This window comes from Sinocyclocheilus anshuiensis, unplaced genomic scaffold (assembly GCF_001515605.1).
Source record: "Sinocyclocheilus anshuiensis isolate Anshui unplaced genomic scaffold, SAMN03320099.WGS_v1.1 scaffold1430, whole genome shotgun sequence".
Lineage (NCBI taxonomy): Eukaryota > Metazoa > Chordata > Actinopteri > Cypriniformes > Cyprinidae > Sinocyclocheilus > Sinocyclocheilus anshuiensis.
This window is the reverse complement of record NW_015555721.1, coordinates 97887-114265: the sequence shown is the minus strand read 5'-3', so window position 1 is coordinate 114265 and position 16379 is coordinate 97887. Positions and strand designations below refer to the sequence as shown.

At 36.9% G+C, this 16379-nt stretch overlaps 1 protein-coding gene and 1 long non-coding RNA gene across 2 annotated transcripts in view; one reads left to right on the top strand and one right to left on the bottom strand.

The window, feature by feature from the left end:
• Positions 1-1215, top strand: part of LOC107672494 (uncharacterized) — a 14159-nt gene extending 12944 nt beyond the window's left edge. Inside the window, exon 3 of the long non-coding RNA XR_001632323.1 lies at positions 1143-1215. This is a non-coding gene — a long non-coding RNA (uncharacterized LOC107672494). The remainder of the gene's footprint in view (positions 1-1142) is intronic.
• LOC107672493 (inactive rhomboid protein 1-like) overlaps positions 1-16379 on the bottom strand; it is a 72002-nt gene that overhangs the window by 39642 nt on the left and 15981 nt on the right. The window lies entirely within an intron of this gene.

Sequence of the window (16379 nt, the reverse complement as noted above, 5' to 3'; positions counted from 1 at the left end):
AAATTCTGTCCATTGTATTGCAGTATTCAAACAATAAATGCCGTTTTGGCGCTGTTTAATGTGGAGTGACAGATCGCTGTAGCGCCTCAGTTCAACAGACTATTCAATATCGAAGACTATTCATATTCAGTGCGAGGCGCAAGTGAACTGATCATCTCCTCCACATTAATACCAGTTTCAGCACAAAATAAACATGACTAAGCATCCGAAGGTAAGTTAAAAGAAAGAGTACAACTTTACAATCGGTATTCTGTCTCATGTACTCGCTCAATCAATGTTTCAGCCGCGCAAAGACGTCAATATAACGGCTTGTAAACAATGTCACGTAACGTCACATTTACCTCAGAAAAACATATTCGTTGACCATAAACTCATTAATCAGCTAGAAAAATAAACTGTAGAGGGGCATTTTGTTAAATATATGCACCAAATCATATTCATTATAATTTTTACTGTTCTTCAATGTTTAATTTATGTTTGAATAAATCCATCAAGTTTTTATGACCACCATTTAAATGTTTACAGCCTATTTAAAAAAAATGAATTGAAGTAGAAATATTATGTAATTGTAACGTTATTATTTTAAAAACTTCATTAAGTGTAATTTTAGCAGTTGTATAGCCTACAAATCAGTCAATTTTAACCTTCAATATTATAGTAATGTAGTACCAACTGACTCTCATGTATATTTTATAGCAGTAGTCGAGAGATTATTTTTTCCTTGAGAAAATTTGGCATGTAGCCTACTGATATATATCCAAAATAATCGATATTGAATCGAATCGGAAATCGAATCAAATCGCAAGCTTGTGAATAAGAATCGAATCCAGGGCGATTGCGCAGCTTGTCAGTGAACAACGGCTCTGTGTAGTAAATGCTGCTCCATATGAAAGCACGCAGGTGATGGAGATTTACTGCTGATTACAGAACCGGCTTTACTGACAAGATGCACATTAAATATCACATGCGATTTATCGTGCAGCCCTAATCGAATCGAATCGTGAAATTTGTGTCAAAACCCAGCCCTACTTTTTACCGTCAAAAACAACTCTTTTCAGAGCAAGCTGTTTTCTTGCATGCCGCTTTAAATGTTAATGAGCTCTGCTGACCCCGCCCCTCTCTTCCGAGCTGCTCTCTGAGAGACTTTAGTCATCGTGAAACTTGCAAACTAGCACATTATTAGGAAAGGCGATTTACAAAGATTCATAAAAAAAACCTTATACTAACTTCTTCTATAGGTGAGGCTGGATCACGAATGATTTGCGCGAACATAAACGCATTTAGGCAGATCTGAGGCACATTCCCTTCACAAACAAATGTAATCCACTGCGTCTTCAGCAGCTCAGATGTCGGGAGTAAATGACGACTGCTATGTTCATAATTACATCCAACAACAGAACACCTCAAACGCTTAGGAGTCATTCTTGTCTACATCTGCTCCAGTGTTCTGTCGATTTGTACTACCCTGTCAGATTTTGCTACCTCCCATTAAAACGGGACAACGAAAAATGCTACCTGTAAAATTATGGTTTATTAACGTCTAAACCTACCCCAACCCTAAACCTACCCTTACAGTAATGCAAATACAGTAATTATGTGTTATATTCTACCTATTAGATTGTGTTTTATTAAAAGTCTACACCTACCCCAACCCTAAACCTACCCTTATAGTAATGCAGATACATTAAATATTGTTGTTCAGCATGAGAAAAAGGACGCATTATTAATGTGCACATGCGCAGTAAACCCTGTCAGGACACCAGCGTCGAAACAATGGCGGACTGATGACAGCTCACTCAGGGCGGGTATAAGGTAAGACGGCAGTCCAGTCTGTGCTGAAATGCTACTGTCAATCAAACTTTTGTGGGAGGGGCCTGGGTCTGTGACGTCACACAGACAAGAAGCTGAGAACAGCTTGATTTGAGAAAGGGGTAATGATTTTAGTAGATTAAAATAAAACACTGGGTGGATTTTTATCATTATAACGTGGTTGTGTACACACACTGCCAACACACATTTCAGTTCAAACAACTTGTAAAAGTGCATTTCACATTCGATGACCCCTTTAAAATAAGCACTCCAAAAATACCCTTATGGTAGGGCTGGGCGATATGGCCAAAAAAATTATCACGAATTTTTTTTTCATATCAGTCGATATCGATAATTATCACGATAAATGTTGAGTCTTTATTTCTTTCAAGTTTAAAGCCAGATTTTTGCTCCAAAATGAAAGTTGTAGAACCCAGACCATTAATTTTCCTTAACAAAATAAATATCTAAATAGAAAAATGTATTTCTTAGTTTCTGCATGTTCTAATGAGTGATATTGTTTCAAATCAAGAAACAGATTTGAGTTGCCTGATAATATTAATAATAATATCACTTTTTTTTTGTCTCTTAGAAATGCACATTTGATAGTAGCTTGAGTTAGGATGCAGAGGTAAATTTTTGTTCATTATCAAAATCAGTAACATCTGTAAAAATTGTAGCAACCTCAGTTTTATATGGTTACATTTATTCTGACCAAGGTTTTTTTTTATTATTTTTTTTTTAAATTAAGCATTGGTCTCCCATAGTGGCATACATTTAAATCATGATAAACACAGTTAAAACCACACATATAGCACCTCAATACCACGGTAAAAATATTATATGTTTTAGGTAGCCAATTTGTATGAAAAACAGTAATCTAAAAACATTCAGTATAAATGCACACATCCTATAGCTTAATCACAATTACGTACTATAATTATCAATTACTCCTGTATTCAGTGTGAATATCCAAAGTTTCTGCCACAATACCTTCGTGCAGTGAGTGTTACTACAGTAAATCCATGGTAAATGATGGCGATGTGTAGATTGAAAAGCCTTCTGACTCTCTCGTTGCACACAGTGTTTCTCCTGTTTGGCTTTAAACTAGTTTAAATCACTGAGTCATTTGTGTTCATTGCTGAATTCAAGCAGTGGGTCTCACAGCGCTGTTTAGTACTCGTGTGACCGAGTAAACGCATCTGCTCTAGTGAGCTCGGGCCTCCTAGTTTGAACTTTGATCCGAGCGGATAAACGGTCCGAGTGGCGCGCTTCAAATTAGTCGTGCTGTTTCGTTCCACTTTTGGCGCATAAACATTATATCGAACATTTATCGAACTCTTCATATCGTTTTATCGAGGAAAATTATTTCATGATAATTATCGTTATCGAATTATCGCCCAGCCCTACCTTATGGTGTAAATTCGAAGTGCACACTCTAATGGCTAATATTGCCCACAATCCATTGCACGTTGGACACAGATTTGATTAGAACTACAAACATTAATAAAAAAATAAAAAATAATAATAAAAATACAAAAAGTTGCATGCATGGTAATAGATCCATGCTGATAATACTTAGAGGTATGTTGAAATCCCTAACCGCAACTATGAGCAATAGTAATAGTTATGCGAGCACTAATAATATCATGACCATCCAATAGCAATCCAACAATAAGCTGCTGGATACAATCAAGTCCCACCCTACATTATTTCCAGCTGTACAATCTGTCTCACTCACATTACCGAAGTTAAATGCATTCTGTGTCATGTTGTCTTTAAAGGAGATGGGGGAGGGTCGATGTTCTGCGCAGCAGGCCTTACATTCAGCATTCCTTCTCATCAGACGGAAATACTCCACATAGTCGCCCATCAGATCTCATACTCCCGAGCTGCTCGAGACCATTACGTTACTGAGTGCAGACTGACACTGTGACATGTGACAGTCTGTCACCCCGAACCATTTTATTTGACATTAAAAAACAAACACGCGCACACGCGCACACACACACACACACACACACACACACACACGGGAATACCCTTTGCAGCTGACTCTCTGATCATGTATCAGGGCAGCGGTGGCCAGGACCGGCTCTGTCTCAGTAGTGGGCGGCGCTTCTGTCGCTGCCCGTGTTTGCTCAGCATGCCTCAACAGCACACCAAGGTCTTTGCAGGGAAAGGTAAACACTTAAAAGTGACCCATTGCAATCTATGAAGCGAGCATGCAACATGTGTGTTGTATTTAAAGTGACAGTTCACCTGAAATAGAAAATTCCTGATGTTCCACATCTGTATGACTTTAATTCTTCCATGGAACACAAAAGATCTCTTTTCCCAAAAATCATGCTTTTAATGCAGCTAGTCCCTATGGAGATGAGGCTTTTAAGCTTTAAAAAGATGCAAAAGTACCATAAAAATTATATCAAAGCTGTCCATATGAATGCACTATTATATGTAGGCATGCAATAGCCTGTGAGGAACAGACTTATGTCATAGTTATTAACGGAGTTATTCAATGAAAAATTTCCTCTTCAGTATGCTGTTAGCTGCTGTGACTGAATCATTGAATGAATCATATCAGCCGCATCGAATTAAGGAATCATTTATATCCGTTGAAATGGACCAGCTGATTCCCTGAGACTCAAAAGAACAATTAAATTAAAGGGGTGGTTCACTGTTTTTTTTTTCTAGGCTTGATTGTGTTTATGGGGTGCAGTCTAACATGTGTTAATGGGAAACTGCACGCGCGTCCATGTTTAACACTTCTCATAGCTATGTGAAAATAAGTGTATAATTGGAACAGTTCATTTTTGGAGGTGAGCTGAATGAGAGAGAGAGTGAGAGAGATGCAGAGCGTGTGCAGAGCAGGGGCACGCGAGGAACAGTATTGAGAACTGCTGCTTTAGAGCATTGATTTTGAAAATCCATTAGAATCGTTAGAAGACAGAGTAACTCGTTGTAGTCCCTACGAGCCGTTTTTGTAGGCATTAAACCGCCAGAATTTAAAAAGACGATATCTCTGTTTGCATTGAACTTTCAGCTTCGTAACTTTGCAGATATTGTTTATGCTCAAACAGCAACATTACACACTATCTAACGTTAAAAAAGTTAAATCGCAATCAACCACCCCTTTAAAGGAATAGTTCACCCAAAAATGAAAATCTGTTGAAATTGTACACACCCTCAGGCCATCCAAGATGTAGATGCTTTTGTTTCTTCATCAGAATAGATTTGGAGAAATTAAGCATTACATAATTTGCTCATCAGTGCCTCTGCAGTGAATGGGTGCCGTCAGAATGAGAGGCCAAACAGCTGATAGAAACATCACAATAATCCACAAGTAATCCAGTCCATCTATTAATGTCTTGAAGTGCAAAGATGCATGTTTGTAAAAAACAAATCCATCAAGGCGGTTCAAGTTTAAAGAGTTACTTCTGGCCAAAATATGTGTCTATAATTCATAATAACGCATCGCCTGTATTTTTCTCCTGATTGAGATGAGACAACTTTTTCACTGGAGAAAACAATATAATAGATAAAGAACTTGTATTTTAGCTGGAAGCAATGGTTTGAAGTTAAAATGTCTTAATGATGGATTTGTTTCTTACAGACAGGCATTACTATATTACAGTCACTTTCCTATAGCTGTCTGGAGGTTTGGATTCTCATTCTGTCGGCACCCATTCACTTCCACGGAAAAGAAAGTCATACAGGCTTAAAGCAACATGACTGAGAGTAAATAATGATAGAATCTTCAAAGTGATAGCAGAGTGCATACTTTTAAAATATGAGAAGGGAACATGAACTAAAACACTGAATACCAGGCGGTCGATCCAACACATAATCATCTGCATTCAAAAACCCACATTCTCCCTCTATATCTCACGGTCTCTGGCTGCATGAAGCCGTGTGGAGGACTGATTTAATTATCACAAGCAAATTACTCAGTATCATCAGCTGTTTCTCACTATGATCCAGAGGCCGAGGAATCCAGCTCTGAGTCACTGCTGAAACAACCTCCCCTGGTTTTGTAAGATGTGAGGCCTCACGCACCATATTGTTCACTGACCTTTAGCTGCTCACAGTATTGTGCAGACTTACAGTTCTCAACACTCCCTTCCAGAAATAGCCTCATATATATTTAACAATCACTAGGGGGCCTTAAACTGCAGTAACAGGCATGACTCCCTACATAAGCGCCACTCAACACTTCATGCTGTTGTTTAGCTACAGCTCAAAACCACATATAAATGTCACAACACTTTAGTATTTCACATAAAAGACTCCAGTGAACCATTGGAATTTGCATACATTTACAAATTATCTTTCTAATTTAAACATGACAGGTATAGGAAAGAACGATCCTCATGTTTTTCCAACCCGAACTTGAAATGTCTCAGTGTTTTTTGTTTTTTTTTGTCCATACATTGCAAGTCATTGGGCTCCAATGTTTTTGGCTCCCAATGTTCTTCAAAATATATTTTTTTTATGTTCCACGGAAGAAAGAAAGTCTTGCAGGTTTGGATTGACACAAGGGAGAGTAAACAATGACAGAATTTTCCTTTTATTGGTGGACGATCCCTTTAACTGCAGTTAAAGGTTTTGGTTTTTATGCAGTTGGTCTGAAAGTACTGCAGGGCTGAATAATAAAAATTTATCAACTATTTAGAAATGCAACATCCTTGAATAATTCACCACCCTTTTTTCTTTTTAGAGCATCTATAAACAAGTCTCTCTGGCGCCTGAACTACATGAGCAGAGAGCAGTCAGAGAGTCTGAGAAACTGTTTTCTCTTGAAACCTGCAGGACAACTCTTCACTCTGATGGAAAGACAAGATCTTGTCTGGATCACTGCAAGTGCAAGAGCTGTCAACCAAAGAAAAGTGCAGATGAACATTTATATTCATTCATCTTGCAGACATTTTTATCCAGTGCGACTGAAGAAAATCACAAGCTGTTTATTTATTAACATACACAAACAAAAGCAGAAGTTAAATAAAGAAATACAGAGGAAGAGAACAATATATATCCTTTTTTAAAAATAGGAGTTATTACAAGAAGTGCCTCTGCTTGTGGTCATGAGTGTTCGCAGAAGAGGTGTGTCTTCAGCTATTCCTTTAAAGTTGTGATTGTCACAGCAGATCATATGCCAGAAAACCACAAGTGGAATTTTTCATATTGCTTTTTCTGATTTGATGCGCTACATTACAAATGTTATTATCAGCATCACAATTTGAGATACAAGTTGCTCAGAAAAATTAACATGAATGTCAGAATGTCTTATTTAGAATGTCAGTATTTGGTTTGTCTCTTTTCTGCTTTAATGGCAGAAGCTTTTGTGCTGCTGGAACTTCATAAGCTTGTGTAAACTTGATGATCATGTTTTGAAAATGATCCGAAGAGCATTTTTATTTATTATTTATAATGAATCATAATTAAAAATAATTACTTAACTATATGATTAATGACTCTTTTGAACTTCAGTATTGAATCAGATTTTGGACCTCACTATATATTTAAATTAAAAGCATATTCATATCAAATGACAAACTACGTATACATTTCTATTTTACTGACTCTATGATCCCAAAAAATTAATTGCAAACTTACAGTATGTATGTAAATACAGAGAGGTAATTCAAGGTGGATATTTCAAAAGCGTCAGCTTCTATTTTTGTGTCTACACTATGTTGTTTTACTATAGAGTGGGTGTACTTGACTACAGAGGGTTTGAAGCGTGTTTATAAGCTCCACCCTGAGCTCCTGTGCTGCCTACAGCAGCCTGTTCAATGTGTCTGGAGAAAGTAAAATAGAGCAGGAGGCTTCTATTGTAGTGAGACCAAAATCACATGACACCCAGTTACAATACGCAGTCTGATACACCGTATCACTGTTTTTACACATTTGTGGTGGACATAGTTGTTAAAGGAATCGTTCTCCCCAAAATTAAAATGTGCTGAAAATATACTCATCCTCAGCCATCCAAGATGTGGATAAGTTAGTTTCTTCATTAGAAAAGATTTGGAGAAATCTGGAGTCCAAACAGCTGATAAAACATCACAATAATCCATAAGTAATCGACACGACTCCAGTCCATCAATTAATGGCTTGTCAAACGGAAAGTTGCATGTTTTTAAGAAATAAACCCATTTAGCCGTTTTAACTTCAAACCAATGCTTCCAGCTAAAATACATAATATTTCAGCTATGTATTTTAAAATTTACATAGTATTTTAGCTACAGTATGTATGGTAAAATTCATACAAAATCCATAAATCCATTTACTCTAGTGAAAACGTCCATCCCCTGTCCTCCTCTCACATCAAAATCTACCAACATATTTGTTTAGACCTGTTTTGGAATGTTTTCACTTGTAAATGATGCTTGATCTGTGTGTATTTCTCTCCTGATTCGGACAAGATGACGTTTTCACTGGAAAAAAGCAGTATTATGAATAGCAATAGAGGACTAGTATTTTAGCCAGAAGCAACAGTCATTCGTTTCTTACAAACAAGCAGCTTTTCACTTCACAAGACGTTAATTGATGGACTGAAGTCGTGTGGATTATTAGTGGATTATTGTGATGTTTCTATCAGCTGTTTGGACTCTCATTCTGACGGCACCCATTCACTGCAGAGGATTTATTGCTGAGCAAGCGACGTAATGCTAAATTTCTCCAAATCTGTTCTGATGAGGAAACTAACTCATCTAAATCTTGGATGACCTGAGGATGAGTAAATTGTCAGCAAATGTTCATTGCTAAGTGTATCTTTCCTTTAAACTGATTACTGATTACAAAGGAATTGTTAAAATATTTTTTTACACCAGCATATACAGTGATTTTATGTCATGCTGGACATTGAATATATGCACTGCTCTGATATGAAACTACACAGACCAACAAAAGCAGTATAATTTCCATATAGCCAATACTAACTAGAGTGGAGAAAAGGTCTTATTCAAATGACCGTAACTGAAGAACATGTGTTTTGCATTCACAAGCAGGTGAGAGCAACGTTTCTCAATCACAGCAGTGCACTTTTACTTTAAAGGGGTCACATCCTGAGTAACCAAATTTCCTTGATATTTTACAATAAAAGAGCTTGAAAATGTACAACAGTACAACTGTCAAAACTTCCTACTCAGTCCAAAAAGAATATCCATTGAAACTAAGCTGCAAAAATGACTCATGAACTTCAAGTCAAGTCAAGTTGAGCTTTATTGTCATTCTGCTGCATGTGGGGACATACAGTGGAACGAAATGTCGTGCCTCACAGGACCACGGTGTTACATAAATACAGGCATACAACAATGAAGTAAAACAGTAAAAACCTATACAGTAAAGCAGTAAAAACCTATACACAACTAACCTACTGACTGATTTTGATTATAAATATACTATATATATATATATATAAATGTTTACCTATGCATAAAAAAAAATAATAATAAATAAATAAAAAATAAAAAAATAATAATAAAATAAAATACAGACTATACGGATGCTTCACATAAACACTGTACCTATACACAGCTAACCTACTGACAGATTTTGACTATGAATATACTATATATAAATGTTTACCTATGCATAAAAAAAAATAATAATAAATAAATAAAAAATATCTGGCCAAACTGTGATGAGTTTTTGAACTGGTTTGGCGAGTTTCAGAAGTGGTCTGTATGCTGGAATTAGCATAACAGAGATGTGATCCGAGTACCCTAGGTGGGGGCGGGGTACAGCCTTGTACGCGTTCTTTTCTTTTGTGTAAACAAAGTCCAGTGTGTTTTTTCCCCTTGTTGCAAAGTTCACACGTTGGTAGAACTTTGGCAACACTGTCTTTAAGTTTGCGTGGTAACTCGAGATGTCACAAAGATTAATGCATCAACACAATAACCATCTACATTTACGCATTTATGCATTTCCAGTGACGCCCACCAGAAACCCAATGTCACTAAATCATGACTATTTTCATAATGACTAAAAGTGGTGGTTGCAAACAAATTCATGCCATTGGTTAAAGAGCAGGTCATATGGGTTTTTGAAAAATATCTCTTTTACAGTTAATCCCCGCCTGCCCGTGAAATACGAACAGAGTCTGACCTACCCACAAACACTTCCACTAGTTAGTGTGTTTACATCATGTCGAGAAGATGCTGTTTTCAAGGATACCACAAAAATACAATTCGAACCTTTTGTTGTGTGCATGTCATTTTACCAAGGACTGCTTCTCAAATCTTGGCTTTTATCTTCCTTGGTTTATAATCTTTGGACTAACAAGCTGTCCGAACCACAACCTGTAAGTACGATTGATACGTTATGTGTACATTTTCAATCGAGTGCTCAAAATATCAAGTTTTTGTGCTAATATGTGATGTATACCTAGTGCAGCTTTAGGTTTCCAGGTAAAGCACGATATTACTGTCTTACTGAAGTAGTTTTGATAATTCGCTGTGAGCCCAATATTTCCAAAGAATGTGTCGATTAATGTAGACTGACGTTGTTCTAATTACTTCGTTTAATAATAAAGAATGCAGTATAGCACACAGACTTTATAATCATTGTGAAATTGCTGTTTATTTTGCTGCACCGGCAGATATAGGGTTAATGCGGGAGAGACGAGCGAGTTAGTTAGGCTGGTGCGCATGTGATACAGCTGTTCTGCGTTCTGATTAAAACTTAAGACACAGCGTCTTTTGTCTGGCATTCTTCAAACATTACAGTAGACATATTTTGGTTTACAAACTGTATTGGTTCATCAGTTAGCCACGTTAGCACTCGGCTAACGTATCCACAATTATTGTTTTAAGTGTTCACTGTTGTAGGGGACTCCAACACAATATTAGGACAATTTAAAATACCACATGACCTGCTCTTTAAGCTCCCCTAAACGCTGTGGTTTATTAATAGGGTAAACAACATATGAATGGTTTAGAGCTGTGTTTGCATATTAAACTGGGATAGAAGAAAAATGTTTTAATGGAAAAACACACACTTCAACATTAAATGCACACAAACAGACTGAACAACAACAACGAATCAAGGCAGAATGTCTCTGCAACTCTATGGACGTGAAGGCAACTTCCACCACAGATGTCAAAAGGATCAATAGTGTCAACATTTCAGTTTGTGGCAGCATTTTGACAGGACATTTGACCTCTTTTCATTCCATCTGACTCTCGCTGTGCTGAGTTTCCTCTCAGGATATATATATATATATATATATATATGTATATATAACTACACTACAAGCTACTAACAAAAAGTAGCTCACTACACTGAATCTATATGAAATGTCGGTAAAAATACAGTCCGATGTACTGTGTTAATATGAAGGAATTTTCTGTGTTGAATTTTCAAATATGATTTTACATAAAATAAAATTTATGAATTTTATTTATATGATAATATTGATTCACACATTGCATTGCATTTTGTTTTAGGGTTAAAAGGAAATATCTGTAAACATAACAGAAAAGGTAATGGTAATTTTTCTAGGTTATATTCATGTTTTTTTCAATTTATTTCTTTAGGGGGTGATATAAAACTAATAGGTGACTATCAGATATATTTCGTAGATAATACATCAGATAATATAATTAATTTCTGAACTGAATACAGCTAAAAAAAAAAAGTAGAACTCTACCAATATATATGTATTGAAGACACTATGATGAAATCTAGCATTTAACTAAATATTTTACAACATCAAAACATATTTATAAACCTCAGACAGTGCTTTAAAGGGGTCATATGATGCTATTTCAGTTTTTCCTTTCTCTTTGGAGTGTTACAAGCTCTTGGTGCATAAAGAAGATCTGTAAAGTTGCAAAGACTTAAGTCTCAAATCCAAAGAGATATTCTTTATAGAAGTTAAGAGTCAGCCACACCCGGGGCATAGAGGAGAAACAATAATGTACAGTATGTGGAAAATAATGTGTTTTTTGAACCTTAAACGCATAAACACATTTCATTACACCAAATACACAAAATAATGTTCTTTTTAGCAACATCATATGACCCCTTTAATGATTTTGAACAGGCTAATCAAAAAACGCACACAAAAAACTCTTTATATATTATATTATATTAATCCATCTACTATATTAAAAATTAACATGTTAAATTTTTCTGAGCTTATATCATTGTGCTAAAAATAAACAAAGAAGACTCTGGACTATATTAGCCTCTGAACTTCAGAGTTCATCTTATCTGCCTCCAAAAAGACAACAAACCCAACAATAGTCCTCAAAGGACAGCAAAGATTCCATCACATCACATCCGCCTCGAGTGAGGCAAAGGTCAGAGGTCAGAGTTTTGCTTATTTGAGGAGCCAGGGAAGGAAGTGCAGAGCAGAAGAGCTGATGAGATCCAAATGGAAGAAGGAAACGCACTCATGTCTGGGACTCTTCTCTGCTTCCGTTAGCCACATTTACGGAAAAAACACGAGTCATATTTTGATATGTCACTGATAAGACTGACGCTGCTGTATGCGATTAACCAGCCACAATGGCACCTGTCTATACATACTATAGCACACAAAATAAGTCTTGTTATCAGTAATACAAGCAATGTGTCATGTTTAGCACCATTGACACTCTGTAAACATGAAGGAAAACACCTTTACATCACGTCCTGCCATCATCACAACTTTTGTGATGTTATCATGACGTTATAAAAAAAAACCTTGTTTCTCCTTATTGAATGAGTTTTATTCATGAGTTTTTTAAACAGGGTTGTTATCATTAACTAAAACTAAAACTAATAAAACATTTCTGTTAATTGAAATAAAGCTGAAATAAAATAAAATATACTACCTAAACTTAAACTAAACGAAAATTGTTGCCTGGGCTGTTGAAGCACTAAAATTACTAACTGAAAATTAATAAAAACTAAAACTGAATTAAAATTAACACTGAAATAAAAAATAATGAAACCTAGTAGTAGCTAATATATTTAGGTTTATTATTTTTTGTAAATAAATAAAAATAAATTAATGTAAAAAAAAAAATGTAAAAAACTAAATTACTAAAAATTAATCTAAATTAAAATGAAAACTGAAAATTTGAAACAAATAATCTATTACAAACATATAAAAGGATATAAATAATACTAAAATAACACTGTGTTAAAAAAAAACAAAAAAAAAAACGGAAGACTTCCTCTGAAATATCTGGTTGAACAGGATGCTGTCAGGTTTAAATGGCACACAGAGATGGCTGTGTTTTGTGTGATCATCAGAGGGCGCTAGCCCAGTGCCCTGTCGAAGCAAGTTACAAATAAAATCATAAAGGGAAGTGTTAGGGTTGGGTATGACTTTGTCCTCACGCCCTCACATGACTTCAGTGTAACAACACTCAACTCAGCAGCAAATACCACATCTGCCCAGTACTTCACTCTATAAAAACTTTGTGCATGTCTTTACATAAACTACTGTCGGGAAACATTTGTTAATGGAGACATACGGTTACTGGGATTTCTTTATGCTCGATCATATTTTCTGACATGTTGTTTGCACTTCTGGTCTTGCTGGAATCCCTTCCCCCCGATGGCAGAGATCATGGGAAAGGAAATGATCTTATCACACAAGGCCCGTCCCTTTCATGTTGCAAATGCAAACAGTGATAAGTGTGCATGACTCCTGCGCAGGTGAAGCTCGTTATCATGAAAATGAAACTCTGGGAAGTAGGCAGCAGGGCTTGAAGGTGCAGATCTGGTTCTTGTGGTTTAGAAAGATGGTCTAACCCGGGGCACAAGAATGTGGGCTGATGATACAGTTTCACTGTCTACCACAGTGACAGTTGAAAGGAATTATTCTCACTCCTCATGTCGTTACAAACCTGCATGACTTTCTTTCCTCAGAACACAAAAAGAGAATATTCTGAGCTCTTATAATGAATGTGGTAGAGAATAAAAAGAAAGCACAATGTTTAGTATTCTAAAAATAGCACCTCATAACTCATGCACTATATTCCAAGTGTTCTGAACCCATACGATGACAAAATTTCAAATCCTCACAGACTTGAATCACATGATCCAGTAAACAAAAACAGTTTAAATGATTTATTCAGCAAACCAATCCTGGCTAACCACCTACCGGACCTAACCCTAACTCTAACCCATCTGAAAAAAGTTGAAAAATGCACCAAACAGTTGCTAGTAGCCATTGACTTCCACAGTATTTTTTTTTTATACTATGTAAGTCAATGGCTACCAGCAACTGTTTGGTAACCAACATTCTTCTAAAATTTCTTCTTTTATGTTCCACAGAAGAAAGAAACTCATACAGATTTGGAACAACTTTGTTCCGGGTGAGTAAATGATGACAACATTTTTGGGTGAACCATCGATTTAAGCAGTATATTACATAACAATGTTTGTTAACGATAATGGAATTTATTGTAAAGCGTTAAAGTGCGTTCATATTATTGAAAAAAAAAATGTAGGGTGGGGACCTGGTTCCGTTATTCGTTGTTGATTATATGGAAGCAGATCAGAATGCGAACTTGCAGTGGATTGTAAGAAAGGGGCAGAGTTTATGCACACAAAACGATTGGAGATGTCCAGAATACATCTGTTGTATAAAAGAGAAATTATTTTTTAATAACATTACAAGGTAAGAAATGTAATAATAAAACATACATAAATGAATTTTTCACAATAAGATCAAAACATGCATTTAGAAAATAGATGTTAAAGTCATTCCGACTAACAATATTCTTCAAACTGCACATAAACTGCCTCAAATGGTGAAGGTTTTTCACATGAATATTCACATTCTGATGTCTGAACGGCAGTGTGTGTCAGCCATAAGTTACTTGACTGGACATTTCCAGAAATTTTCCAACCAACAATTACATTTTGCATCGAGGTGTACACAAAAGAAGTGTTTTTGTGAATGGAACCGAACAGAATGCAGGGGTCTTTTTAAAGAGCCATTTTAAAAATGGCACGCTCATGGTGTGAGATGCTAAAAAAAATTACACACTCGCACCACTGCACCCAAATAATTTCCACATTTGCAGATTTCAAATGTGATTGAAAGGCTCGCACTGAGTGCTCTAAGTAAGTGTGTGATTTTCTTGAGCAACAGACCATAACAATTTCTTGCAGAATACTACAGGAGCCACACGGCCCCCATTAAGCCGGTGATCTCTGTTATAGTCATAGAGTTTTGCGAGCTGTTGGCAGTGGCTGTGGCTGTACATTTTCAGTCTCCACAGTCAAGAGGTCTAAGCAAGCGGCCACTTCCATTCACACGTCAGAATCATTTCTGCCGCTTTTGTGAGTGATCACGCTGGAGAGCTGGGAGTGACCTTGAGCGCTGTTGACAACACGCAATTACAGCACAGGGTTGGGAGAGAAAGAAGGAAAAAGAAAACAGCAGGAGGAAAGCAGCAGGGAAAAACAGCAATTCCAAGCAGGCAGGCTTAGTTTCCTTCCTTCAGACATCGCACACACACCAGAGCAGGAGCATGTGTGCGTGTGACATACTTGCTTACCATGGCTGTGGACAGACAAGACAAGAACAGAACGAAAGTGCTCTCGTCAGCGCTCCACATGGCCGTGATGAGTCTGCAGTTGTGCGTGCCACGCTTGTGCAAGAGTGTGTGCGAAAATCTGGGCTGCATCCCAGAGCAGCGATCTAACAGCTTCTATTATTGCTTTGTTTTTATCATGATGCTCGCCGTCAACAATGCAAGCGCTCGTTTGTTCTCTTTTTCCTGTTTTAATCTCCCAAAAGAAGAGGCCTCATGTGGCACATGCTTTTTTTTCTGCGCTTGATCTAACTCCTGCATATTTGAAAGAGTTGACATAATTTGGCAGGCCCACAACCGTGCCAAGTTATGACTAATGGAAGGGAGATTGGCTGGATGGCATCCACATAGTTTCATGCTAGGCATGCTGCACGCCCAAAACGACACATCTGGTGACATAATGTTCAATAGAACATGTTTTTTTTTAGGTAGAATCAATGGGAAAATAATTTATAAAGCCCTTCTTAAACCATGGAAGCTTGTGCAATGCGTTCACACTGACCTTACGGGAATCTTCTTGTCAGTTATTATTAGTCATCATCATGCATCCACCTACTCCCAAAAGGCCATCGAAGGCCAAGTCACACAGCGGCACAAAACACAACCTCGGTTTTCGGTTTGAAGTCTAGACTAGTTTGATTCTGTCCAGACTGCACATGACTTCAAGTAGACAAACAGGGTTGGCAGCCTCCTCAGACTCATGCCACACTGTATGCTAAAGATAGAGACAGGCGAGTTGGCCGACCTATTTAAAAGCGGCCCTTCATCCTCACTGCAATAATATTGGTTCATAGGCATAACTACAAATGAGACGAAACAACAGCCATGGACTCAATATAAACTGCTGCCTGCTGGATTAGGCAGTCAGTAGGGGTGTGCAATATTGACAAAAAAATAATATCTCGATATTTTCTGGGATTTTATCGATAACGATAATTAGATGATATTTTGCTGAGTGTGTTATTGTGCTGGTATCTAAGGACTGCCGTGGACAGCTGACTCCCACAGTTTTTAATATTCTTCATATTC